The sequence below is a fragment of the Pantherophis guttatus genome, chromosome 2 (assembly GCF_059756535.1).
Source record: "Pantherophis guttatus breed Tessera chromosome 2, ASM5975653v1, whole genome shotgun sequence".
In the NCBI taxonomy this organism is placed as follows: domain Eukaryota; kingdom Metazoa; phylum Chordata; class Lepidosauria; order Squamata; family Colubridae; genus Pantherophis; species Pantherophis guttatus.
The window spans coordinates 34,076,725-34,103,411 of NC_142064.1; the positions used below are offsets into that span (position 1 = coordinate 34,076,725).

The following is a 26,687-nucleotide window of genomic DNA, read 5'->3' on the forward strand; positions in this document are numbered from 1 at the left end:
CTCTCCTGCTATAAGAATTTTTTTTAATTTCTACATAATTACTTAGAATTAGTAATGAAATGCAAAGAAGACAAATTGTTGATAACATCCAATAATTTTAGGAGATGGTATAAAAATAATTATCAAGAAAATCTGTCCAAAGTAAGTAGTTGATAATATGTTCAAAATATGAAGACAAAATGATATAGAAACTTTGACTTTGCATATACATTGATATAGTCCAGTGATGGCTAACCTTTTTGCCATTGCATGCCAAAAGTGGGGGGAGTGCTGGGTGGTTGCATGCGTGCGTGCCCACACTGATAATTCTATGCGCCCTGCCCTCACACACATGTGCGTGACCCCTTTCATGCTCCCCTTACTTTTGGCATGTGATGGCACGGTGGACCCAGTAGGTCTGTTTTTCGCCCTCCCCAGGCTCCAGAGGCTTTCTAGGAGTCTGGGGAGGGCAAAAACAGCCTTCCCCACCCCCGGAGGCCCTCCACAGGCCGGAAACAGCCCGTTTGCTGGCTTCCGGTGGGCCCAGAAGTCCCAAAAATCAGCTGGCCAGCGCACATGTGTGCTGGAGCTGACCTAGGGCAATGCTCGCGTGCCCACCAATATGGCTCTGCATGCCATAGGTTCACCATCATGGATATAGTCTAAACTTGAAGTCATGGTCTATTAAAAGTTCCTAGAGTTCTGCTAGCTAATACAGATAGTCCTCAACCTTCTATCACAACTGGAACCAGAATTTCTGTTGCTAAGCAAGGTTGTTTTAAGTGAGTCACATCTGATTTTATGACTTTTTTGGTATGGTTGTTAAGTGAAGCATGCAGTTGTTAAGCAAGTATTGGTTCTCCCATTGGCTTAGTTTGTCAGAAGCCACCAGGCAAGGTCACAAATAGTGATCACATGACCCACATGATGCAAACATTGTAAACACATGCCAGTTCCCAAGAACCTGAATTTTGGTCCTGTGACCAGGAGGATGCTACTATGGTTGCAAGTGAGGACTAGTTGTAAATAACTTTTCAGTGCTCTTGTAGCTTCAAATAGTGGTTAAACAAATGGTTTTAAATCAAGGACTGTATATTAAACTGACCCAACGTGCAAAACGTCTATAAAAGATAAATTGAGAGCTAGGGTTCATTAGAATGGGATTCAGAATCGCCAACCATGGTGTCCTTCTCAGTGTTGTAGCATAGAGAGACTGTCTTACAGTGGTTCCACTTCTTCCTAAGCATGTTGGTGTGCATATGAGAATAGCGATCATATCCATGGTTACTCCAATGTGGAATTTCACAGGATTTCCCACTTGGGGATGTCATTTGTCAGTTTGGAGTGAGATAGTAGAATGTTTCCAATACTCAGTTGTACAGTACTACCCCAGATTGGACGAGAGATAGTCACAATCTTGTCTTGATCTTTGAAGTCTGTGAAGGCCTGAATTGATCTAATGGAGCTCAAATTAAATCCTTGCAAGATGGGGGTACTATTTATTTTATTTTATTTTATTTATTTTATATTGGATTTCTATACCGCCCTTCTCCCTAAGGACTCAGGGCGGTGTACAGCCAGATTAAAAAACATGCAGAACAAATATTAAAAACAATTAAAAGATATATAAATTTGGCCCAATTAAAACTCATTTACCAATTAAAAACGTTTAAAACATTTAAAAACAGTTAAAAATTTCATCTTAAGCCAGCCCGGCTTGTTTAAATAAATGGGTTTTAAGGGCGCGACGGAAGGCACTGAGGTCTTGGATTCTCCTTATCTCTGGGGGGAGCTGATTCCAGAGGGTAGGTGCCCCCACAGAGAAGGCCCTCCCCCTAGGGGTCACCAGCCTGCATTGTTTGGCTGATGGCACCCCGAGGAGGCCCTCTCTGTGGGAGCGCACGGGTCGCTGGGAGGTCGTCGGTAGCAGCAGGCGGTCTCGCAGATAGCTAGGCCCTATGCCATGGAGCGCTTTAAAGGTGATAACCAACACCTTGAAGCGCACCCGGAAGACAACTGGGAGCCAGTGCAGCTCGCGCAGGAGCGGTGTTACATGGGAGCGCCATGCTGCTCCCGTCACTACCCGCGCTGCTGCGTTCTGGACCAGCTGGAGCCTCCGGGTGCTCCTCAAGGGGAGCCCCATGTAGAGAGCGTTGCAGTAGTCAAGGCGAGAGGTGACGAGGGCATGAGTGACTGTGCACAGGGAATCCCGATCAAGAAAGGGCCGCAACTGGCGAATCAGGCGAACCTGACAAAAGGTCCCCCTGGTTACAGCCGTCAGATGTTCCTCCAAGGACAGCTGCATATCCAGGAGGACTCCCAGATTGCGAGCCTTCTCTGTGGGGGCCAATGACTCGCCCCCAATAGTCAGTGATGGAGTCAACTGACTATATCGGGATGCCGGGAGCCACAGCCACTCAGTCTTGGAAGGGTTGAGCTTGAGCCTGTTCCTCCCCATCCAGACCCGTACAGCCTCCAGGCACTGGGACATCACTTCAAGGGCATCGTTGGGGTGGCCTGGGGTGGAGATGTACAGCTGGGTGTCATCAGCGTACTGGTGGTATCTCACCCCAAAGCCACGGATGATCTCACCCAGCGGCTTCACATAAATGTTGAACAGAAGGGGCGAGAGGACCGATCCCTGCGGCACTCCACAAATGAGAGGCCTCGAGGTCGACCTCTGCCCCCCTGCCAACACAAACTGCGACCGGTCGGAGAGAAAGGAGGAGAACCACCGCAACACGGTGCCTCCCACCCCCAACTCTTCCAGCCGGTGCAGCATGATACCATGGTCGATGGTATCAAAAGCCGCTGAGAGGTCTAACAGGACCAGAACAGAGGAACAACCCCTGTCCCGAGCCCTCCAGAGATCATCAACCAACGCGACCAATGCCGTTTCTGTGCTGTGCCCAGACCTGAAACCCGACTGGAACGGATCTAGATAAGATGTTTCCTCCAGGAATTGCGGAAACTGTCGTGCGACCACACTCTCAACAACCTTCGCCATAAAGCGAAGGTTGGAGACAGGACGATAGTTGGCCAATATTGCCGGATCCAGGGACGGCTTCTTGAGGAGAGGCCTCACCACCGCCTCTTTCAAGGCGGTGGGGAAGTAACCCTCACTCAACGAAGCGTTGATAACACCCTGGAGCCAGCCTCGTGTAACCTCCCGGGAAGCCAGTACCAACCAGGAGGGACACGGGTCCAGTAAACATGTGGCCGCACTAAGTCTCCCCAAAATCCTGTCCACATCATCAGGAGTCACAGCATCAAACTCCTCCCAGATAACATTCTCAAGACTATTCCTCGTCACCCTGCCCTGATCTACCCAGTCAGAGTCCAAATCCCCCCGGATCTGGGCGATTTTGTCATACAGGTATTGTCCGAAATCCTCCGCCCTGCCTTCTAAGGGATCCTCCCGCACTCCTGGATGGAGCAGGGCGCGGGTCACCCTAAACAGGGCAGCCGGACGATTCCCTGATGACGCAATAGAGGCGGAAAAGTAGTTAGACTTTGCCGTCTCTATCGCCACTAGGTAGGCCTTAATATGCGACCTTACCAGTGTTCGATCAGATTCAGCGAGACTGGCCCTCCAACCGCTCTCCAGGCGTCTTTTCCGGCGCTTCATTTCCCTCAGCTCCTCAGTAAACCAAGGAGCCGCACGGGATCGGCATCGGGTCAGAGGCCGCAAAGGCACAACTCGGTCCAAGGCCCCACCAGCCGCCCGATCCCAGGCGGCTACCAGGTCCTCGGCCGAGTCATGTGCTAGATCCTCAGGAAATGGCCCAAGCTCCGTCTGGAACCTATCAGGATCCATCAGGCGCCTGGGGCGGATCCATCTAATTGGATCCACCTCCCTGCGGCGAGGGGTCGCGGTTCGAAGATCTAGGCGAAGGAGTGAGTGGTCAGACCATGACAAGGGTTCCATGTCTATATCCCCTATAACAAGACCACTCAACCACTGGCCAGAGACAAAAATCAGATCCAGAGTGTGACCTCCCCTGTGAGTAGGGCCATGAACTAACTGGGTCAGGTCCATGGCCGTCATGGAAGCCATGAACTCCCGAGCCACCTCAGACGTTTCACCGACGGATGGCAAGTTGAAATCACCCATGACTAAAAGCCTGGGTGTATCTACTGCCACCGTGGCTATCACGTCGAGTAGCTCAGGTAGGGCTGTTGCCACGCGGCAGGGAGCCAGGTACGTAAGCAACAAGCCCATCTGAACCCCACGGCCCCACCTCACAAGGAGGGACTCACTTATGGTGATCGATCTAGCTTGATTTTGATTCCATGTTTAACTGTGAGTTGTGCTCTTCTTAAAAAAGCAGGTAGGTCCTCCTGAATTCACGACTCCTGGTAGAGAAGATGGGGGTCATGAGTAAGGAGGACTTTTTTTCAGTTTCTGTTGGTGCAGCAGTTGAAGGACTTTTTGGATCAAGGGTTTTTGACAACAGTGATCCATGTCCTCATCATTATATTGCAGCACACTATACATCAGGGGTGTCAAACTGGATTTCTTCGAGGGCATTGTAGTTCTCCATGGGCCAGAGGTGGGAGAGGACGGGGAGACGGAACGGATGCCTCCTGAAGCACTTTGCTCCCCATTTTGGTTGGCGGAGTGCTTCAGGAGGCCGTCTAGGCTGAAAATGGGCCCCCATTTTGGCTGCCAAAGGCACTGCAGGCCAGCCCTTTGCTATTGTGGGCCAGATTTAAGCACCCCGGATCTGGTCTGCGGCCCTTGATTTTGACACCCCTGCTATACATGTATGTAGCGTATTTTTGAAGAAGCTTCAGCTGAACCATAATGCTATCTCCCACCAACTAATTAGAAATAAATTTCCCAATGTTTACATATATGCTGCAGTCACTGCATTAAGTTCTGGATCCATTTCAAAGTGTTGATGTTTATCTTCAAAGTCCTTTGTGGCTTGGCACCCAAATGCCTGTTAGTAAAGTTGCCTATACTTTCCCCAGCTAAATTTAGCACTACATACATATTCTTCAAGAGAGGGCACATTGAAAGGATTCTCTATCAGGTAAGTGAAATTGTTACTGTTGTTATTTTAATTGCTTGTTTTTAAGATAAATAATGAAACTGAGTCTTAGGAAGTATGTAGTGGATGCAATTACCTATGCAATCATTACATAAAATATCCAAATCCCAAGTTCGTGAATGAAATGGGATAAGGGAAAATTCAGGACAGACAAATGGAATGGTTTTTCACACAAAAACTTGTAGAAATTACAACCAGTTAGGAAAGTGTAAATCCCCAAGTTGGTCAGTTTTCAAAAGATTGGTTGAATTCATAGACGTTAAAACTTTGCAAGGATGCATAAGATGACTCTGAATATCAGTTACTGAGCAAATTAATTGGAAAAACTGTTGCTCTGTCTGTCTTGAATCAGGCTACCAGTAGGTAGCAACAAAGAAATGCTGGAAATTCAGATCCAGCATCCAATAATTGAGGGCCAAGGCGCTTCCTGCCATTAGGCTGTGAGGAAGCTATTTCAGGCAATTGATTTTGGATGTCATAAAAAGGCAATCAAGTTCTTAGTACTATAACGTTGTTTTTTCAATTGGTGAGATGCACCTATGAGATTTCATGGCATACGAGACAAAACAACTTAGCCTATCTTAAGTACATATGCATCTGAAATTAGGGAAGCAAGAATGTCTTGTTAAAGGCTTCCTGTTTTTGTTAGACTCACCGCTCTGGGAATAAAACAGAGATCTAAATTTGGCTTTGACCTGTCTGATCAATTAGGTCTCTTATTACAGTTAGCAATTCTAACTAGGGATGTGTAAACCTACTCCAAGAAATAAAATGTTCTGAAGAATTCTGGAATGTTCCATTACTCCTTGTGGACCACCCCTATTTCTTGTCAGATTAGCATGTTTCAGAAGAGAAATTGAATGTTTAAGGGTTCTCTGGAATGTAATTATTAGTGCCCAGCAACATAATTCTTTTAAATCGCTTCAAATAGTGCTTGGCAACGTAATTTTTTAAAAATCACTTCTTCTGAGGCTTTAGATAAAACATACAGTGCCATTCATAATCCCACCCCAAGTGAATAATTACCTCAATATTAAAATTGCATATTATCAAATAGTAGTACTATTAACCAATACATTTTCCAGCTAAAGTTTTTGACTTACTATGTAAGCTTTGTATGTTTTTCTCTGATTCAGTGCCTTGCCAATAATGTAATCTAACTTGGAAACATTAGTAATAAAGTATCTTGAAAATCTTAAACCAATATTTTTAAAGCTTACATTTTTGCTGATATAATTTCTTTAGAAATATGAATATATTTTAGCAGGAAATTAAGGCAAAGGGCACATTGTAAACAGGCAATTATTTTTTATCAGTTCTTTTGTACCATAATCTTAGAAGTCAAAATTATATCAAAGCTATCTACCATAATACACTCTCTGAAAGCAAATTATACCTATAGCATATAATTTTTGCATTGTTTTCATACTCTAGTGATACTTGAAAAATATACTTTGTTTCCACAGATTCTACTTTTGGATGATAGTTCCCAAAAAAAAGGTTTTGTCAAAGACCTAATTGATTTAAAAGATCATTTAGCATTTAATACTGTTTTGGTGAAACTCTTTCCTCAACTTCTACCTCTTAGATTTTAAACCTTAGATTTTATTATAAATTATAAAATTGTTTGTTAAATTACTTTATTTAGGTCATTTACAGTATTTTCAAGTTACTATGTCAATTGGGACCTAATAATGAGGTTGTAAAGTGTAACTGTCCCATGATTTTATTTATTTATTGATTCGATTTTATATGCCACCCTTTTCCGGAGACTCAGGGCGGCTTACAATGCGTTAAGCAATAGCCTTCATACTTTTGTATATACCTGCTTAGTAGGGTTTTCGGCCTCCCCTAAACTATGTTCTTTTTTATACAAAGTCAGCTTATTGCCCCCACAAACCAGGTCCTCATTTTACCTACCTCGAAAGGATGGAAGGCTGAGTCAACCTTGAGCCTGGTGAGATTTGAACTTGCAGTAATTGCAGGCAGCTGGTGTTACTTAACAGTGCTTTAGTCTGCTGCGCCACCAAGGCTCTTTATCACTTAGCCAACGCAATTCTAGCAGTTCCAATGCCATCGTAACCCTAAGATGTGCAGGTCATTAAAAAGGGAATGGCAGGAGTCCCATGTTTTTTTTTAAAAAGGGGGGGATATCACAGTGTGGAGGGGCCTGGAAATGTGTATGGAGTGCTGCATGCAATTTACAGGACTGACTTGTGACCTTTCCTGCCAACTTCCCCATAGCCTTTGGAATTTGGAATTGGAATATTCGCTAATTGTGATTGGACACATAAGGAATTTCAGTGTACATACAGACAACAAAGTGATAAGTCATAGATCATAAATCATAAGACACAAACAACAAGTGATAAATTATAAGATACCAAAAGGAAAAGGTAGCAGGAAAGATGAATAGAATAGAATAGAATAGAATAGAATAGAATAGAATAGAATAGAATAGAATAACAGAGTTGGAAGGGACCTTGGAGGTCTTCTAGTCCACCCCCTGCTTAGGCAGGAAACCCTACACCATTTCAGAGAAATGGTTATCCAATCTTTTCTTAAAAACTCCCAGTGTTGGGAGCATTTACAACTTCTGGAGGCAAGTTGTTCCACTGATTAATTCTTTTAACTGTCAGGAAATTTCTCCTTAGTTCTAGGTTGCTTCTCTCCTTGATTAATTTCCACCCATTGCTTCCTGTCCTGCCCTCAGGTGCTATGGAGAATAGCTTGACTCCCTCTCCTTTGTGGCAGCCCCTGAGATATTCTAACACTGCTATCATATCATTCCTAGTCCTTCTTTTCATCAAACTAGACATATCCAGTTCCAGCCACTGTTCTTTATATGTTTTAGCCTCCAGTCCCCTAATCATCTTTGTTGCTCTTCTCTACACTCTTTCTAGAGTCTCAACATCTTTTTTACATTGTGATGACCAAAACTAGATGCAGTATTCCAACTGTGGCCTTACCAAGGCATTACAAAGTGGTATTTATTAACACTTCACGTGATCTTGATTCTATCCCTCTGTTTATGCAGCCTAGAACTGTGTTGGCTTTTTTGGCAGCTGCTGCACACTGCTGGCTCATATTTAAGTGGTTGTCCACTAGGACTCCCAAGATCCCTCTCACAGTTACTACTATTGAACAAGGTACCACATATACTGTACCTGTACAGAAGATGAGGTTAAAAGCAATACAGCCCTCTTCTACATGGGTAAATATCTTTAGGCATAAGACATTGCTGTGGGGATTAGGTGTTTAACAGTGATGGCATGGGGGTGGGAAACTATCTTTATGTCTAGTTGTTTTGGCATGCAATGCCTTATAGCAGTGTCACGAGGGGAGAAGTTGAAATGCTGCCAAGGAAGGTAGCATACACGACTCCCTGCGACATAACCACAGTGCTGCGATGGCTGGAATTTCATGGACTGGTTGCGTGCCCATTTTTTCAATGCCATTGTAGCTTTGAACAATCACATGGTATAAACCAAGGACTACCTGTATTTTATCAGTAGGAGGTAGCATAGAAGAGTCAAGGTGAGTTATGCTTATAGGTTTGTTTGTTCAATTTAACTGGCAACTGCAATCTTTAAACAAGCATCTGATTTTTTTAAAAGAATAACTTCCTTGTCATCATGCTGAATGTCAGAGCTGATTACTAAAATAGAATAAAGGAAACAAAGCAACATGTACTAAAATCAAAATAAGCATTCAAGCCCCATCAGAGAGATTCAGCATTGCACAGAGGACTGTAATACAAGTCATAACTTTATAAAAAAAACCTTCAGATATTTTAAGAATTAAAGGCCCTTTGTAAAAATCAACCCCGTATTTTTGTCATGGCTTGAGATGCCAACATGTGCCCACAGTGAACCCATGCGGCTTTGCAAGCCTTGCTCGTTGTGGTTTTTAAAGTGTATGTTCTTTACATCTAAATCTAGTGTTCCTTCTTGACTGTACTTATTCTAACTATAGCTATGTAGACAAAACACACCATGTTTTATACCACAGGTCCAAACAGAAGAAAGGATAAGTAGCAGAGTGGAGAGTTTCCTTTTTTTAAAAAAATGCTGATGTTTAGTGTTTTGTTTTATTTCTTCTAGTAAATGTTTTCTTCTTCTTTTTAGTTCTTGCATCTATACATCACTGATGCAGGAAATAATGCGGTATGATGAACACTTGATGTATCTGTTAAGAATAAAGGTTTAGGTTTGTGCACTCAGACCTCATGCACCTTTATTCAGTAAATTTTATTTGGTGTGTGTGTGTGTGTGTGTGTGTGTGTGTGTGTGAGAGAGAGAGAGAGAGAGAGAGAGAGAGAGAGAGAGAGATGTTGACTCCTGGCAAGTCCCTGCTGTTTTCTTGGCAAGATCACAGAAATGGTTTGCCATGCCTGCTTCTTGGGGCTGGGAGAGACTGACTGGCCCAAGAACATCCAGCTGGCTTTGTGCCTAAACTGGGACTAGAACTCATGGTTTCCTGGTTTCTATCCTGACACCAAACTGGCTTTCATAAACATAGTATCCCTCCTCTAATTTTATTCTCATAGCTGTCAGGGAGCTTAGGCAAAAGTGGTCGGGATTTCATGACTCAATAGGAATTTGCACCTGATTCTCTCTTGTTCTAGTGCAACATTAGCCCAACGCTAATGTTGACCAAGTATATCTGGCTTCAACTCTCAATTATTATCGAATCAAACAAAAAGTTAAGAGTGTAACACAATCCCTGGGAATCTATTCAGCATGAAGGATTTTTCTGTATTAGCCCATGAAAACACATCAGCTAGAGATAAATTACAGAATATAATTAATAGTTAAATACAGACTTGCTCAACTAACAAGGGGAGAATCAGGTTCAAAAGCAAAAGAGAAATGTGGCTTCAGGATTTCCCCTTTATTTCACATGTTGATTGCTTGCCAGCTCATAAGTGACATCCTTCTAGACAGAAAAATGTAATCTAGCAAAATGTGCCTAATTTACTCCATTCCATTACTGTTCCAAATAGGTTTCCAGTTAATCATTGAAACTGTCCAGTTGCATGGAAGAAGAGCAAGTAAAGGAAACAATGATAGTATGGGCTACAAATTTTGGTTATACTATAAAGGTAAAGGTTCCCCTCACACATACTGTATGTGCTAGTCGTTCCCGATTCTAGGGGCGGTGCTCATCTCTGTTTCAAAGCTGAAGAGCCAGCGCTGTCTGAAGATATCTCCGTGGTCATGTGGCCAGCATGACTAAACGCCAAAGGTGCACGAATGCTATTACCTTCCCACCAAAGGTGTCCCTATTTTTCTACTTGCATTTTTTACGTGTTCGAACTGCTAGGTTGGCAGAAGCTGGGACAAGTAACAGGAGCCACCGCATCTCCTTTGGTTATACTATAGAGTTAGATAAATGACAGAAATTGTGGCATAGGAATTATAAATTAACAGTTTCAACTGCAGATAAAGAAAACCTATATGAAATGTTTTATAGATGGCACTTTCCACCTGCAAGACTGGCAAAGATGTTTAAGGACATGTCCGCTAAATGTTGGAAATATAATCAGACACTGGGTTTGTATTATCATATGTGGTGGACATGCCCAAAGGCAAAAAATATTGGACAAAAATACATACATAGTTAGAAAAAATGGTAAAGCAGCACATAGATCTAAAATCATAAATATTTTTGCTGGGTATCCTACCAGAAAAATACAATAAAGGGAATATATATTTAATTTTACATGTGTTAACAATTGTGTTTGCACAAAAGTGGAAAAATTAAGAGATCCCTACAGAGGAAAATGTAATTAAAAAAATATTAGAATGTGCAGAAATTGATAGATTAACACTCAAAATTAAGGCGAAGGAAGAAACTAAATACTTTTTAACATAGGATTTTCAGGCCGCTTGGCAGGGTCCAGGAAAAGGGCCTTTTCTGCTGTTGCACCTGACCTCTGGAACATCTTGCCCACAGTGAGGTTGGCCCCAACTGGTTCTGCCAGTTAGCTAGGGGCCCCAATGGATCATTGTGTTTGTGGGTATTATTTAACATATATGCACATTTTTATCTTTGTAAACCGCCCAGAGTTACCGTGTAGTAAGATGGACGGCCAAAAAATTTAAGAAATAAACAAATAAACAAACAGACTTAGCTATAGCTCTATGTTTCTTCTTTGGATTCTGCAAGTTTGGAATCCAGAATTCAACATCGATTAATCTGCATGGTGATTTCTAAGGTTGCAACTTCCTATTTCAGAAACTCTTAACAAATTGGTTATTCAGAGAATCCAATACCTTCATGTGTACCCAATGATGATTTAAGCAAATGAAAAGTATCCTTTCCAATAATATTTTCCCAAGGCTAACTAATAATAACTATTATCTGTACACAATAATTTGAAGTCACAGTTGCCAATTCTTTGGCCGGTGTTGGCCTTCATAAGCATTGAATTCTTCCAAAAAACCTAGGGTGTTGTAATGTAACACGCAGCATATGTATGGATCCAAGGAATGTGCCCTTTTGTAGCTTGGAGAAAAAAAGGAGTTATTTCCAGTTCTATCTTTGACACCTGTAGGTAGGGCTGGAAGAATTGAACAGCCACTGCCACTCAGCGTTGACCATATCAGACCAGAGAGACCAAGAATATGCAACCTGCAGCCCCAGTCATGAACATCACTGCATTTCCAGATTTAGCTCATTTTTAGGACTTTGGTTTGGGCCAATCTTAAAGACGTCTTAAAGCCTTGCAGATTACATCCATACTATCCCTAAACCTATTAGTAATATAAAAAAGGCCAAAGATGTTGACACCCCTCAAAAAAAAAGTTCAATTATGTATCCAGCTCCACTCCCTGCAATCTTTGGAACGAAATTAAAAGAACAGTTTCCCAACCACAAGAAAGTTACAAGCCCGAGACAGACTAGTTGTCTGACTCAGAATGACACTTTCCTAGGCTTGGGGCAACAAGAAGTGTTTGGCCACTTCCTTGCTTTCCCTGAGCAACTTCCCTAGCCAGCCATCTCTCCACATTCAGATATTAAGAAGTGCTATCATCTAAATGCAAAACATCTTTCAAATATTGCAGGCATTCTGGCACAACTAATGAGGAACACAATATCATGTGGACTGATATAAACATCAGATCTCATCTGTGTGCCAATATTCTCACTAAAGAAAATCATAAGCACACTTTATGATGCTACTGTCCCTGAAAGCTGTATGATTTTTCCTCCTCCTATGATAGATTTAGGTTCATTGCAACTTGATGACTTCAATTAATTTCAAAACTGTGTTACTATAAGAGCTGCATTATTTGTCAACTGGAGCTTGGTGAGGATACATTCTGGTGTAAAATGTGAAAACTAGGCTAGGGAATCATTGTTGACATTAACAAGGGGGTGGGTTAAATCTGGGTTAACTGATAAAGTAAGCTTCTGAAATGCCTTAGTCAAATTGGGTGGGGTGGGGAAGGACATGGAACCCCAAGCTCTGCTTCCTTTGAGGCAGTGGTTCTCAATCTTTTCTTCATGGACCCTCTTTGTGGTCACGAATCATGGCCATGAACCCCCAAGACTTAATTCAAGATTTAAATCATAATATTTCTTCAAGCCTTTGTGGATCCCCGGGTCAACCTCATGGCCCTCCAGGGGTCTGTAGACCAGAGATTGACAACCACTGCTCTGAGGGATTGTAAGATTTATTTTCTTTTCAAAACACCTGAAAACTGCTATGTTGCTGTTCTTCAAAAATTTCTAGCATATACTACTACTCCCATATGTACTAAGTGTGCATATTGTACTTGCTTTGTAATCACTTGGCTATTGTGTTGTACTATGTGTCATAGAGCTGGTGAGAAGCAACTTGAGTTTGGAATGAAACCATCATAGTTATCTCATACCTGGAAAGGTTTCCACTGTGAGTTCTGTTCTCCTTATCGCTTAAATGTAAGATATGTGCTACCCTTGAGCTAATGTTTTGGTTGTCTCCCACCTATGTAGATATGATTACCGTTTTCTCCTTAGCTTTTGCTTACACTCTTCAAAAAACCAGGGATAGTCTTTGCAGTCTCAATTCTTATCAACTGTATATGTAGAAATCCTTTTCTGATACAGAAGACTTGCTAAATTAGAATGACTCCTTTTAAGTGTATTAAGAATGTAGTTGAAGACAGTTATGCCATACTATTGGGAGAAAAGCACATTCCGTATTTTTTTTAACGATATATTGGAAAGGAAACACATTAACATTTGCTTTAGGGTAAAAGCTGTCTTAACAATTCTTTAGAATACTGTGTAGTAGAAATAAAGATTTACATAGTCCAAAATTATAATTTCCAGAATGGTCATACATGCTAAATTAAGAACCAGCATGAAAGCTTTTACTGTCTCAAAGAGAAGCTTGGGATTTTATGAAGTGTTTTCAGTTACATCACTGGCCATCTGTTGCATAAAAATCTGTTGTTTGAAGGCCAGGAGTTGCTCCCAATTTTAGTATGGAAACAGCTCAAAGCAGTTGTGTTGAAGTATCTGTCTTTGGCATTTTACATGGCTCACAAAGTCAGAAAAAGATTTAGTTCTTGTTGTTGAAGCTTTCACATATCCAATTAAATTAGTCTGGCAAATTTCCCCACATATCCACCATATTGATAAGCTCATAATAAATTTAACCATAACTACCTGGTACAAATATATATTTAGATCACAATACTATTTACAAGTGGGGTGCAAATATCTCTATCATTTTGACATTGTTCCCAGTCTTTCCTTGCTCAGAATACTAGTGGCATCTATCTGAGAATCTATTAAGACGGCTATATGTTACCTTTTAATTGCCTGTCTCAATCCATATACACTTATAATTTTGCCTTGATTAGATAAGTGGTCTAGTAGTTCATCCATACAGACAGTAATTTATTGCTTGATATCAAGTTTAAAAGGAGGCCTTTTTTAACTTATAATAGTGTTTTATATTTCCATCTTTTAAGATATTTTTTTACTTCTCAGCCTAAAGAACTCCCAACCAAAAGATAATCATGATTGACCCTGTTTTAACAAAGTCAACCAGGTTTTGCCAGCTGTTTATGTATATGGAGGGTTGCCAAGAATATTAATACAAACTGTTTGTACAACAAACCATAATATAAATAGTACCAGGATATTACAAAGTACTTTGCTCCATGGACATTTTATTTATAGTCAGATTTATATGCCGCCCTTCTCCCACAGGACTCGGGGCGGCTCACAACAATAAAAACAACCCGACAATAAATAAGAATTAAATAATATTAAAACCAATTTAAAATCCCCAGTCCCCAAGTTAAAATCCACAACAGATCAGGGAAGTTGGTGAAAAAGCCATGTCTTTAGGTTGGCGCGGAAGGTGCAGAGGTCGGGGGCCGTCCGGAGCTCAGTGGGCAACCCATTCCAGAGGGTCAGTGCGACCACAGAGAACGCCCTCATCCTGGGGACCGCCAGCCGACACTGTCTAGCCGAGGGGACCCGGAGGAGGGCAGCCCTATGTGAGCGCACTGGGCGGTGGGAGGCCGGTAGGAGGTGATCCTGTAGATACCCTGGGCCCATGCCATGACATGATGAAATATCCTATCTCCATCCCTATATAACTTCCCAAAAGCCAATTTTCAAGCCAATTTTAGCATCTTAATTCATGCTAAAAACAACTGCATTTTGGCTGAAATAAAAATAATCCGTATTATGGTCATAACTCTTATCAATCTATTTTTTATTATTTGCCATCAAGTCACTCTTAGCTCTTAGCAACCACACAGGTAGATTTTCTTCAGGAATAAATCCCATTGCAAAGTGACAAAATAATGTGTAGCTCTTCAACTTTGCAGAAATCTGCTGATTTTAATATTGTGACTTTATGTTTTATTTATTGCCATTATTATTGCCAATCCTGGTTTTTATGTTTGTCTCTTGCTCTTTATGATGCCTCAAGTTCAGATTATACCCTTTTGTCAGTTCTTGCAGAACCTGGTTTCTTATCAAATTTTCTACCTATTGCTACCTACCTACCAACTAAGCCTCACTGCTATGACTCCCCATTGTCCATTCACAGCTAAGACTTTCTAGACTCTCTTTTGATTTGTTTCTTCTCTGGTAGCTATATGGTCAGATGGGGTTATTAACCAGAATTCCAATGTGCAGTTTTTAGTACAAGCAGTCTTTACAGAGTTGACAATTATCTGGGATTATAATAATTTATCCCATTCAAAATGAGGTACTTGTGCATTTAATTACAGTTGGTTAGTAGACATATTAGTAGAAATTCCAAACAATGGAGATCTCTGTCAACAGTATCCACCAATGAGACAAACTGCAACACTTGATGGGAAACAGTATTTAGCACTACAAAAAATCCTTTAAAACTTTTGTCCTGACCTTTTGATCTCTATAGTAATGCCTATTCTGAAATTTAGTCTACAGTACGTCATTCCCATACAAACCACATTACTGTATTTTTTGGAGTGTAAGATGCACTTCCCACCCCCCCAAAAAAGTGGGTGGAAAAATCTGTGCATCTTATATAGCGAATATTGCGGCGGGGGGGAGGGGAGTTGGTGCGGCACCGATCAGCTGTTCTGAACGGGTCACGGCAACAGTGGCAAGCAGGCAGTGGTGAATGGGTGGCGCCAAACCGGTAGCGGTGGAGAACAGACAGTGGTGGCAAATGGGCAGCAGCGAATGGGCGGCGGCAAACAGGACAGATGAATACCAGATGGATGCTGGGAGGCAGAGGCAGGTTTTTTATCTTGTTTTCCTCCCCAAAAGCTAGATGTGTCTCATAGTCCAGAGCGTCTTATAGTCCAAAAAATACGGTACTTCTTCTTTTTCTATTTACTTCTATTTTTCAAATGACAAGTTGCTGTAATACTGATGGGCATGGAGTTGACTATGTTGTTCAAATACGTGAATATTTCAAACTATTATTGTTATGTGACAATGTGATCTCGAATATGATACCAGCTGAAACAGATGATGAAACATTTCAGCGTAAGATTGGCTATCAAGAGAAGGAAAACTTGAGATTTATACAGTTCTGTAATTGCCTGCTCTATTGACAACATCTTTACAACAAAGAACATGTTAAATGTCTAAACAACATTGACTTACTCAGGTAGTACAATATCTGAGCAAAATGTACTATCATTACAAGTGCACAATCCAAACTTCAATTCTAATGTATTATCCAAATATTATTAGTTATTATAATAGCTGTTATTCTTTCTCATGGATGACTCATTTCCTAGGAATAATTCCAAATTGTCTTCTAACTTATTGGCTGTGTTACTAAATGTGTAAAAGGAAATGGACTAGTATTATCTCTAGGAATTGTTTATTTTAGGAGTTTTTCTTCTTTAGCCATCTTAAACACTATAAGGGATTTGTGTTGTCTTTTAATAGTTATAGAAAACCTGTATCAGACATGCATGCACAAAAGAGCCATCCAATTTTGTTCCAGAATAACACTTCAATAAAAGCATTACATACTCCTAGTTGACATTCCACTCAAGCTGCAAGCGTGCAAAGAAGGCTGGAGCCAAATAGCAAAAGTGAGGAAATAAGTTGCTTAGTTCCTCCATCTCTTGCTCTGGCCTCTTTTTCCCCACAGGTACAGTCTCCAACCTTTGTGGTTTGGCAGCCCAGTTGCAGAAGGGCAGCCGTGCGAGTGGCAGGCCAGCATGCATGCACATGTGTAGCTCAATTTGTGTGAGTTGGTGGGACAGCATGCATGCACACACATCTCAAGTGCAAGTTGAGCTTATATGAATGCTTGTGCACACCAACCCACTGCTTGTATAAGTTGAGCTGCTCACGCACACGTATGCTGGTCAGGGGTGGGTTCTAAATTTTTTTACTACCGGTTCTGTGGGCGTGGCTTACTTTGTGGGCATGGCTTGATGGTCATGTGACAATTATTTAGAATTTAGCAGAGGTACTGGTCTACCAGGCTTTTAACTGCTTGCAGAGCTGTACCGGTCTACTCATGTATTTTTGCAGCCACTGGTCTATCCATTTATTTTTGTAGGCACCGATCTACTCATTTGTTTTTGGAGGCACCGGTCTACCACCAAACTGCCTTTTACCACTGATCAGCTGTAGGGTGGCCCTTTGAAGTCCCTCGGCAAGAGTTTAAACAGTTTTTCCTTATAGCCCATCAGCTGGGACTCAAGAGGCAGCAATAGATTGGGGGTGGGGCCAAATAAAAGGTAAGAATAACGCAGTGGGGGGCAGAACCGGTTCGGTGACGTCATATCATCACCGCTACTGGCTCGGCGGAACTGGCCTGAACCGGGAGGAACCCACCACTGATGCTGGCCCAGGACCTAGTTGCGAATAGGCCATGGCCCAGTAATAGGGGGTTGGGGACCCCTGCTTTAAGATGTTTGGACTTCCAACTCTCAGAGAGTTAATGCATTTTGGTTGCTTACCTTCTTATTTCAAGATTTTATTTGGGTTTAAGATATTTCACCTTTGGAATAAAGTAAGCATATGGGAAGGGTATGGTTAAAAAAAGTCAAGGTTTGATAGTACAATCAAAACTCCGCCTGTTTTCTATGGATGCTGCACCATTTTTAACCCCTGCATATGGGCTTTTTCTGATACACTATGCACTATTCTGATACACTATAGTGTACACTATACACTAAATCTTTCTTTTAGATTTGCCAAACATCATTATGGAACCCTTTGGGAAAAAAACCCAGTCTTATATGTTTGCGGAAATCAGCATTTGCATAATTTTTGATGTGCTTCTGTAGGCATTTCCTGACTAATTATTTTCCATACAGGCCTCCTATAACTCCTAATTTTACTATTATTGTTTTTCTTGACTTAATGTGTGGTTTATATGGGAAGTTATACAATTTTGAATCAGCTGTTTAAACTGATATCACATTTTGGAGATTATCCAAGTTTCCTCATAGTGTATCATGTTAATAAATTTAGAAATGGAAAATGTAAATCCACTTGCAAAGTAATATTTTACAAGTGGTGTGCAACACTTTTGAAAGCATTCATAAGCATTGTACAGATGCCCTGCCTCCTCCAAAGATTCTGAACTAGTCTCCAAACATTGCTTTTTCCATTCCAGTCCTTTCAATCAGTCAAATAATTTTGGATAAGTCTGAAATACTAGCTGTTGTGTCATTGTTTGGATATTGGAAGAATTTTACTGTGTGATTCTGCAGTGACAATTATAGATTTATTTATGTATTAATTTCCCCAAATGCACATGCTAACACAATTGTAGATTCTAAGCCTTTGCGTTCTAGGTTGTAAATCCTGCTTATACGTCTACTTTTGTTCTGATTTATGTCTTGGTCACTTTCTTAACCTTGGAGACTAGAAAAGTGTGGCTTCAACTCCCAGAATTCCCAGCCAACCATGATTCATTCAACCATTCATAAAATCAATCAAATAGTGTTTAAAAAGGTATTGCAGTTCTTGCCATATTGAATCATTTTTGGAACCACTATGTTTTAGTGTTATCCAAAAGCTAATTTTGTTTAACATCCTGACCTTTGGATAAGTAATTCAGCCTAATTTCTTCTTTGTAAATGCTTTGTACAGTATTGGTTTACATTAGGTGAAGGCAATCAATAAATAATTTGTTTTGGCAGTGAATTTATACATTATGTGTAGGAACTATACGTTTGCACCTTCAAAAAAAACCCCATTGTAATCATCAAATTAAATCAAGAAACCTACTTCAAAATCCTGAGCAAGTATACCTGAAGCCAATTACCACTTTATCAGGACTTATACTTCAGTAAACAGAAATAGAATTGGCTCATATGCTGTTTTAACACTTTATTTGAGAGGGATTTAATGCATGCAGAGAAAAAATCTGAAATAATTTTCCCTATCATAAGGCAGAGGGAAGCAATTAGGCAGTGAATACAAATAAACAATACACAATGTTGCAGGGGAGTGTTGAACATGGAATCTATTCTGTTTTCTCATTCCTTGTATAGTATAAGATGCTACCCTAGCATCTTGGTTGATCTAAATTTTATTTTATGCAGTCTTTTATGTTTATAAAGTATAGAACACTATCCTTGGGAGTTCCACAAGTAATTCATGGCAAAATTGTGTACGGAACTGTATCTAGAAATATTACTTCTCATATCTGAAACTTTTATAGTCCATGTATTGCTAACTAAATTTACCTTTCAATGCAATGACCCCATCCTGACTGTATCTAGATAAGTTCTTTAAGACCTCTGTGTTTTCCCAGGCTCCTAGAGTGGGTTGCAACCTTGGGGGTTATTGTGATTGGTTAGATAATTGTTATCTCTGGTCATTCTTTTTGTGTATTTCCATTGTGTGGACTGTTTTAAATTTTTCATATTATATACTGTCCAGAATTGTAATGGAGTTGAGTTGCTGATAAAGTTAAATAAATACGTAAATTCATACATAAATTCAGTGCAATGTTTTCTCCTACGCTGCTTCCCTGACTGCATTCTTTCTGTTAAGACAAATGACATTAGGATAGCTCACAAGAGGAGGGATATGCAATCTCAAGGCTTTCTTAGTTGTCCTGCAGAGTTACAAGTTTGCATCACAGTCTAAAGCCAATATTCCTAACAGCATGTGTGGATATGTAAATTGATAGACTGTAAGTGAAAAACAACACAGAAATTACTTAGTTCTGGCTATAAACCCAAGTGCGGTTCCATGAAAACTGACCCTGAGAAAAGATGCACAGATTGGTTTATACTACTTGATATAATATTAGAGATACAAAGATGTAACAGTATTCTGTATTTGACCCATCATTTGTATCAACTAGATAAGACTTGTTTCAGATTTCATTTCTGGTTAGATCTAAATTTGACAGTTCCAAATAAATACTATTGCTGACAATGTTGACTTGTGGCAGCAATATCATATCTACTTCTTATACGTCTTGAGGTGAACCTTAACCAATCTGTATTGAGCAATAACTCTCTCCAATGGATATTTTATTTAGGCAGCATCAATATTGAGGCTGGGGATGGAAATGTTTATTTGAAACCCGACTGTATTACAGAAAGTCCTCGACTTGCAAACATTTGTTTAGTGATCATTCGAAGCTACCAGCACAAAAAAAAAAGTGACTTATGACAAGTTTTCACACTTATGCTTGCTGCAGCATCCCCATCATCACATGATCAGAATTCAGGCACTTGGCAACAGACATGTATTTATGACAGTTACACTGTCCTGGGGTCATGCAATCAATCACCTTTGTAACCTTCCCAGCTGGCTTCCGACAAGCAAAGTCCATGTGGAGAGCCAGATTTACTTAACGACTACATGATTCACTTAACAACTGCCGAGGATGCCGAGGTGGCGCAGTGGTTAGGGTGCTGTACTGCAGCTACTTCAGCTGACTGCTAGTTCAGTAGATCAGCGGATCAAATCTCACCGGCTCAAGGTTGACTCAGCCTTCTTCTGAGATGGGTAAAATGAGGACCCAGATTGTTGGGGGCAATATGCTAATTAGTATACTGTCTTTGGTGTAAGCTGCCCAGAGTCCTTGGAGAGTGGGCGGCATAGAAATATGAATAATAAAATAAATAAACTGGGGAAAAGTCATAAAATGGGAAAAAACTAACTTAACAACTGCCTTGCTTAGCAACAGAAATGTTGTGGTCATAAGTCAAGGACTGCCCGTACTGATGTACAAACAAAAATATGTATGCTTTTGTTTCAGGTCGCTAATAGTTTTACTATGCTGATTAAGCGAGCCTATATATTGACTAATTATAAAATGAGCTATATAAATGGTCAATAGAATTAGGGGAATGGAGATAGGTGGGTTGAGGAGTTAATATTTAATAGCAGCATCAACATGAAACAATGAAGAGGTCACTGTTATAAAAAATGATATATTTTGATTTAGAATAAGTAATAGTTTTAGTACAAGCTTACTAAAGTAGCCATATAATTTGATTATAGACATATGGAGCACAGTTTATGTGGATTAATTAAATTGTTGCCTATTTAACATATATACATACATAGCATATGTTTATATGTGTACATGTATGAGTGTGTGTGTATATGTGTGTGTATTCATACACAGACAGATAGACAGACACACTCATATTCTTTGGAGAGCTGTCATCAGAATTTCATTTTTTAATGCATGCCAGTGTGTTCACAGAAAAAAAATCTTATCATTTCATTTGATTCTTATTCTATGCAGGAATACAGTATTTATGGCTGGTTCTTGCAGTTAAGATCATTGCAGCATGCTCAAGGTCATGTGATCAAAATTTGAGTGCAAACTTGTGACCTTCCCAGCCAACTTCTGACAAGCAAAGTTAATGGGGGAAGCTGGATTCACTTAACAACCATGGGATTCACTTAACAACCATGGCAAAAACAATAGGTAACATGGGGCGCAGCTCACTTAACCACATTTTGGTTGCAATTGTGGTCACAAGTTGAGGACTACCTATACATATTTTTGCATCACTTTTTCCCCTCCAGGCTTCCTACAAAGTAGAAGAGAGTCAATCAGATTTCCAATCCATTACTTCAGGGCAAAGCAGAGGGTGTTATTGGGGCAATTCCATCAACCTCATTTTAAAAACAATTAGTTCCTTTTAATAATTTAAACAATGCAGCAAAAAGATGAACAGAGGTAGATGCAAGCATTTCGGATTGACTCATCAGTGCCTACATTACAATAATTACAGCTGTCAGCCTCTTTGATGCTTGCTTGCTATCGGCTGCCATAGTAACCGTGAGGGGGGCAGATTGGCATTTGGGTGGGGAAGTGAGCTGGAGTGAAGACGGCCTGTGTGCGCAACTGGAGTTGTTTATGCCCAGTCAAGGTCAACCGTCCTGGAATACCAGATGGACAAAAACACCCGAAGATGTGCCCTACATGATACCATATGGGATGGGGACTGGACATTCAGCCTGGGTCCTTGGGGGGGGGAGGGATTTGGGGAAACTTTCAATAGGTAACTTTTGTGCCTTTTGCTTCAGATCTTGCTTTTCTTTCGTTGCTATCATTTCAAACTCAGTAAAAGTTCCTCTTCTCTACAAACATGGAGTTGGTGGTTTTCTTTCTCGAGTTCTGAATGGAGGCAAGCCTGATAACAGCTTTATGACAATCTACGCCTCCCGTGGGTGTAAGGCTTGCCATTGGTTGCTTTCCTGCATACATTATAGGCTTAATTAATGCTCTTGCTAGGTCTTATATTTGAGGCTGACTTCAACCGTGTTATTGTAACGTAGGTACTCATGAGTCAATACGAAATGCTTGCATCTGTCTCTGTTCATCTTTTGGCTGTATTGTTTAAACCTCACTTTACTTCACTGCAGTTTACTTATTTGTCAGTCTCCCCGTAATTCTCTGGTTCAATCACTTTCCCCTCAGTACCTGCTGGTTGCCCAGTCATGGCAAGAGGCTCTTTTCTCCTCTCTGGAACTCTTTCTGAATGTGTTACCCATGTTTCCTTATTTCAGTTTATTTTAACTTGGGAGATGCTGAAATGGGAGGAGGGACAGACCTCCCCACCATCTCCATTTGTCCTGTGGTAGTATATTACAGAATGTTCCCCCCCCCCCGCCCCCGCTTTCTAATATGCCAAAGTGGGAGATGAGCAAACCCAAAAGGAGAAAAAAATAATTCCTTTGTCTATAGTGATTAGTGCACAAACAAACCAGGACAATATGATTTGGCAATGACCTGGAATAGCTGCAACAGAGCCAAAGTAGGAACTGATAATGCAAGAACTCTTTTAGTACTATTGTCTTGTTTTATCAAAGATAACATTATCTAGAGTGCATTAAAGCAATCCAGGCCTGTTGAAATTAGGGTTAGGCATGTGTTGCCATGGCCAGATCCACAGAGCACGGATGTCAGAGGGTCAGGACCAATGACACTCCTGGCTGCTAAAGTTTGAAAACAAGTCAAGTAAAGTCCAGACAAGGTGGAAATAAATCTCAACCATCCAACAAAAGAACAGTAACAGAGTACCATCGAGCATAAGATCATGTTCTTGCACATTATGATTTGTAAATTTGTGCTGAGTTGTGCAGACCACAACACTGTGGCCTATTTAACAAGCCATGATTTAGTCTTGCATGAGAAATCAACAATTTTATGGCGGTGCCATAGAAAAAAAAAGAATCACGGTCTCTGAATCGTGGATCTCTCAGGCCTGATTGAATCCTTCTGTATCTCAAGGGCTCCCTGCTGTTGCAGCCATTAGCCAGTTCCAGGAGATTCTCTCAACGTGATCCTTAGCAGCCTTCGTGGCAGGGAGGCACCTAGGCAGGTCCATTAACGTGCGCGCGCGCGCGCGCCCCCCACTCTCCCGCCCAGAAAGCGGATAAAAAGTAACCGCGGGGTTGCCGGGAACTTCGTTATTAACACCAGCAATTTCCCTTCCTGCCTCCCCCGTCTTGAATTTCCCACCAGGCCGGCCTAGAGGCGACTCCCTCCCTCCTGCGCGCTCTTAACCGTCGGCGGGATCCGGGCCTCGGGAATTCCGCCACCCCTGCAGCGCTTCTTCTGCCTCCAGCCCTCCTTCCTCTCCCGCGCTTTGCTCCAGGCATGAACCCTTTATTGTGTCTGCCGCGCTCACTCCTCCCCGCTTGGCGGGGCCTCCCCTCGACCAACAGGCAGCGGCTGACCTCGTTTTGCGTCCCCCGAGAGACTCTGCTTGGACTGCGCCGCGGGGACGGCCTGATTTTCGGCCAGTCCTCCGCCTCGCCGGTCCAAGAACGGGAGCTTGGCGACTGCTCCTTCCACAACTCCTTCCCAGGGTGGTTTCCGTCCACCACCACCACCCCCAGCCCCTAGGTAGGGAGGAAGAGAGGCGTGCTCGCTCTCATCCATGCAACCTTAAGGGGCCCAGGCTGCACACTTTTGCTCTGCCTCGGCAAAACAACCCTCAAGTGGCTGCTATCCGGTGAGAAAGCTTCCCCGTCTGTCCTCAACCTGGTGCCCTCTGGGCGAGCTGGGAATATAATTCGCAGGACCTCCAGGTTTATTCTGAAAGATGGGACCCCAATGTATCTCGCAGAACTCCGCTTTGTCTTCTCCCCCCTCCTCCTCCTCCATTCTTAAGTTTAACCTCAGTTTAAGCAAGTAAACTACATTTCTAGATCCCCCCCCCCCAACCAGTCACAAACCAATCCCGCCGGCTGCGTTCAACAGGCCCGCATTAAAGTTTGATCGGCCAGCCGTACGGTATATTCGCATGTACATTCGCCTCCATTCGTGAAAAAGAATCCCTTCGCCCCCGGAATTAGGCGCAGCCGGGAGCAGCCTTTGCGGGGCGCTTGCGAGACTCATTGAGCCACCCCGTTTCCCTCTACGGACGCCTTAATTCCCCTTTTGTTAACGATTCCCTCAGGACTCCCGCTCCCTGCCTTCCAGGCCAACTGGGGCCGCCGCCTCTCCTCGCTAAGGCATCCCTCTGTGTCTGGGCGCGCCCCAGGTTCCCTGAGGGCAGCCCTCTCTCTCCAGCGGGAAAACACCGGAGCGCCCGGCTGCCTCGGCACTTGCCCGAACGGTCCAGCGCTGCCCAGCAGAGAGCCCTCCTTTTACGCGGATCCACCTCCGGCCTCTTCCGCGTCCTGCCCGCCCCCTCCCTCGCCTTTCGGTGGGGAGATCCCTCTCCCGCTCTCCGGGTCGGCTCTTCCGTGGGGCTCCCGCCCCTTTTCGCTTTCCGAGCCCTCCCTTCATCTCGTCCCGCCGCCGACCCTCATCGCTTTAATGTTGGTGGGCCCGGGAGGGAAGGCGGGGGACGTCAGTGCCGAGTGGGCTGGTCCAGGGCAGGGCAAGGCAGGGCAGAGCGAGGCAGCCTCGCTTTACACGGCTCCTTCCCTCCCGCGGGAAGCAGCAGCCGCCCTTCTGGACTGGCCGTGCCGAGGCCTGGCGGAGAGGAGGCGCGGGACCGAGGTGACCCGAAGGGCTCCGCGGAGACGCGCTTAGAGGCGCTTTCTTCCCGGCTCTGGGAATTGACTGGCTGGGAGGGAGGCTGCGAGCAGCGGCGTGGACGGCGGGTAAGTCGAGAAGGGGAAGCCAGCTGTGTGGCCGTTTCCATTCATTGTATCGAGGGGAATTGGGGAGCGAGGAGGAACGGAGACTGCGGGCGGCTTTTGCTTAGTCAACTTTCCTCCGGGTAATTCAACTTCGAATGGGGGACGAGGTGCGGGGTGGGATCGATTCTGCTTCGCTTGGGTGACTTGCAAACGGGTACCACGCCGGGTAACCCAAGAGCATGCAGGTTGCTCCCGCAGGAGGAATCACAGGCAGACGCCTCTTAGAGAAAGTGAGTTTGCCCATTGATTTCAACGGGGGGATTCGTTTCTGAGGAAACCCCGCGTAGTATTGCAGTCTGAGAAGTTCTGTTTTAACACGGACCCAAATTCCAGCCTTCCGGGTATTTAGATGACCGGGTGGGAACAAGAGAGGAAAAAGGCAATGAAATTACGCAGCCTTCTCCGGCTGATTACGTATCGGAGCAGTTGGAGAGAAAAGCTGGGATCCTGCTAAGGGGTTTGGCAGTTGGTGATCGCAGGAACCGACAGGGAATACACACCATAAACTCACATGCAGTCTCTGCAACCCAAACCAACTTTACTCTTTACGATTTTCCGCCTCTGCGGAATAAGCCCCTGAGCCCCAAACCTAGCAGCTGTAACCGAGCTGGCTTTCTAAGGTGCTGGGACTGCGCCGTCTTGTACCAACCCGGTTCTTCTCCCAGGCGGCGCGTTTGCTCTTGCAGAAGCCGTTTCCTCCCATCTGCCTGAACCCAAAGTGAGCAGGCTGATAAATCTGCCAGTCCTTTTATTGCTCGGCCTCCTGCTGTAGTTTTTCCAGCACGGAAAGGAAGCGGGGCTGCTTGCATTGTTCGTGCACGGGACCCCTTACTGGTTGGGTGACTGGCTGGGAAGGAGGCGTTTGTTTGTCTTGGTGTTTTTTGTTTTTTTTTTGCACATGCATTCTTTGGGAGTAAAGCACTTTCAGAAGCCTGGTATCCTCTCCTCTTCCTTCTCGCCTCTTTGTGTGTCAGGGAACTGTAACATTCTTGTTCCTTTTGCACACATAAATTATAAAGGGGGAAGGGGAATTACCAGACGCCTTGCATCCAAACCTTCCCAACTGCTTTTGTTTTTCCTTTTGGACTGGCTGCAATACCCTGAAGGGGAAAACCGCAGGTCCAGGGGTTGTTCCATTGATTTGGCAGGAAAGAGGCTCTCCAGCCGCCTCCATGTAAACTTTGGGGCTTTTTTCCTTCTTTATCCTTTCCCCTCCTCCACCTTCTGTTTTCTATTTGGCCCTGTACTTTTTCCTGGTTTTGAGAAAGTGGGAGACCTACTTTGACAACAGGATAATAAACAGTATAATTATTACAGGAAAAACGTTGGCTTATAGAATAGGTTTGGGGATGCTGTGTTGCACATGAAGCCAAATAAGGAATTGTAGAACAAGAGCTTTATAACTGCAGCGTTTTGTTTTACACTGTTTGCTTGTAGTTTGATTTGGTGCAGATCTTACCCATGTCTTTACAACTTCTTCAAGGACACTAAAGTGTTTTTGGATTGACAACTGGCCTTTAGAAAGCATCGAGTACCTGATATGCACTTAATTTGATCATTAACCTTTTTTTCCTAAGCAGAAGT

General features: G+C 42.8%; 1 protein-coding gene across 2 annotated transcripts in view; it reads left to right on the forward strand.

The window, feature by feature from the left end:
* Positions 1–18,497: 18,497 nt before the first annotated feature.
* Positions 18,498–26,687, forward strand: part of LHFPL2 (LHFPL tetraspan subfamily member 2) — a 113,361-nt gene continuing 105,171 nt past the window's right edge. For both annotated transcript variants that reach the window (XM_034441069.3, XM_087885762.1), the window contains exon 1: positions 18,498–25,064. The gene's annotated coding sequence lies outside the window, so the exon portion shown is untranslated. The remainder of the gene's footprint in view (positions 25,065–26,687) is intronic.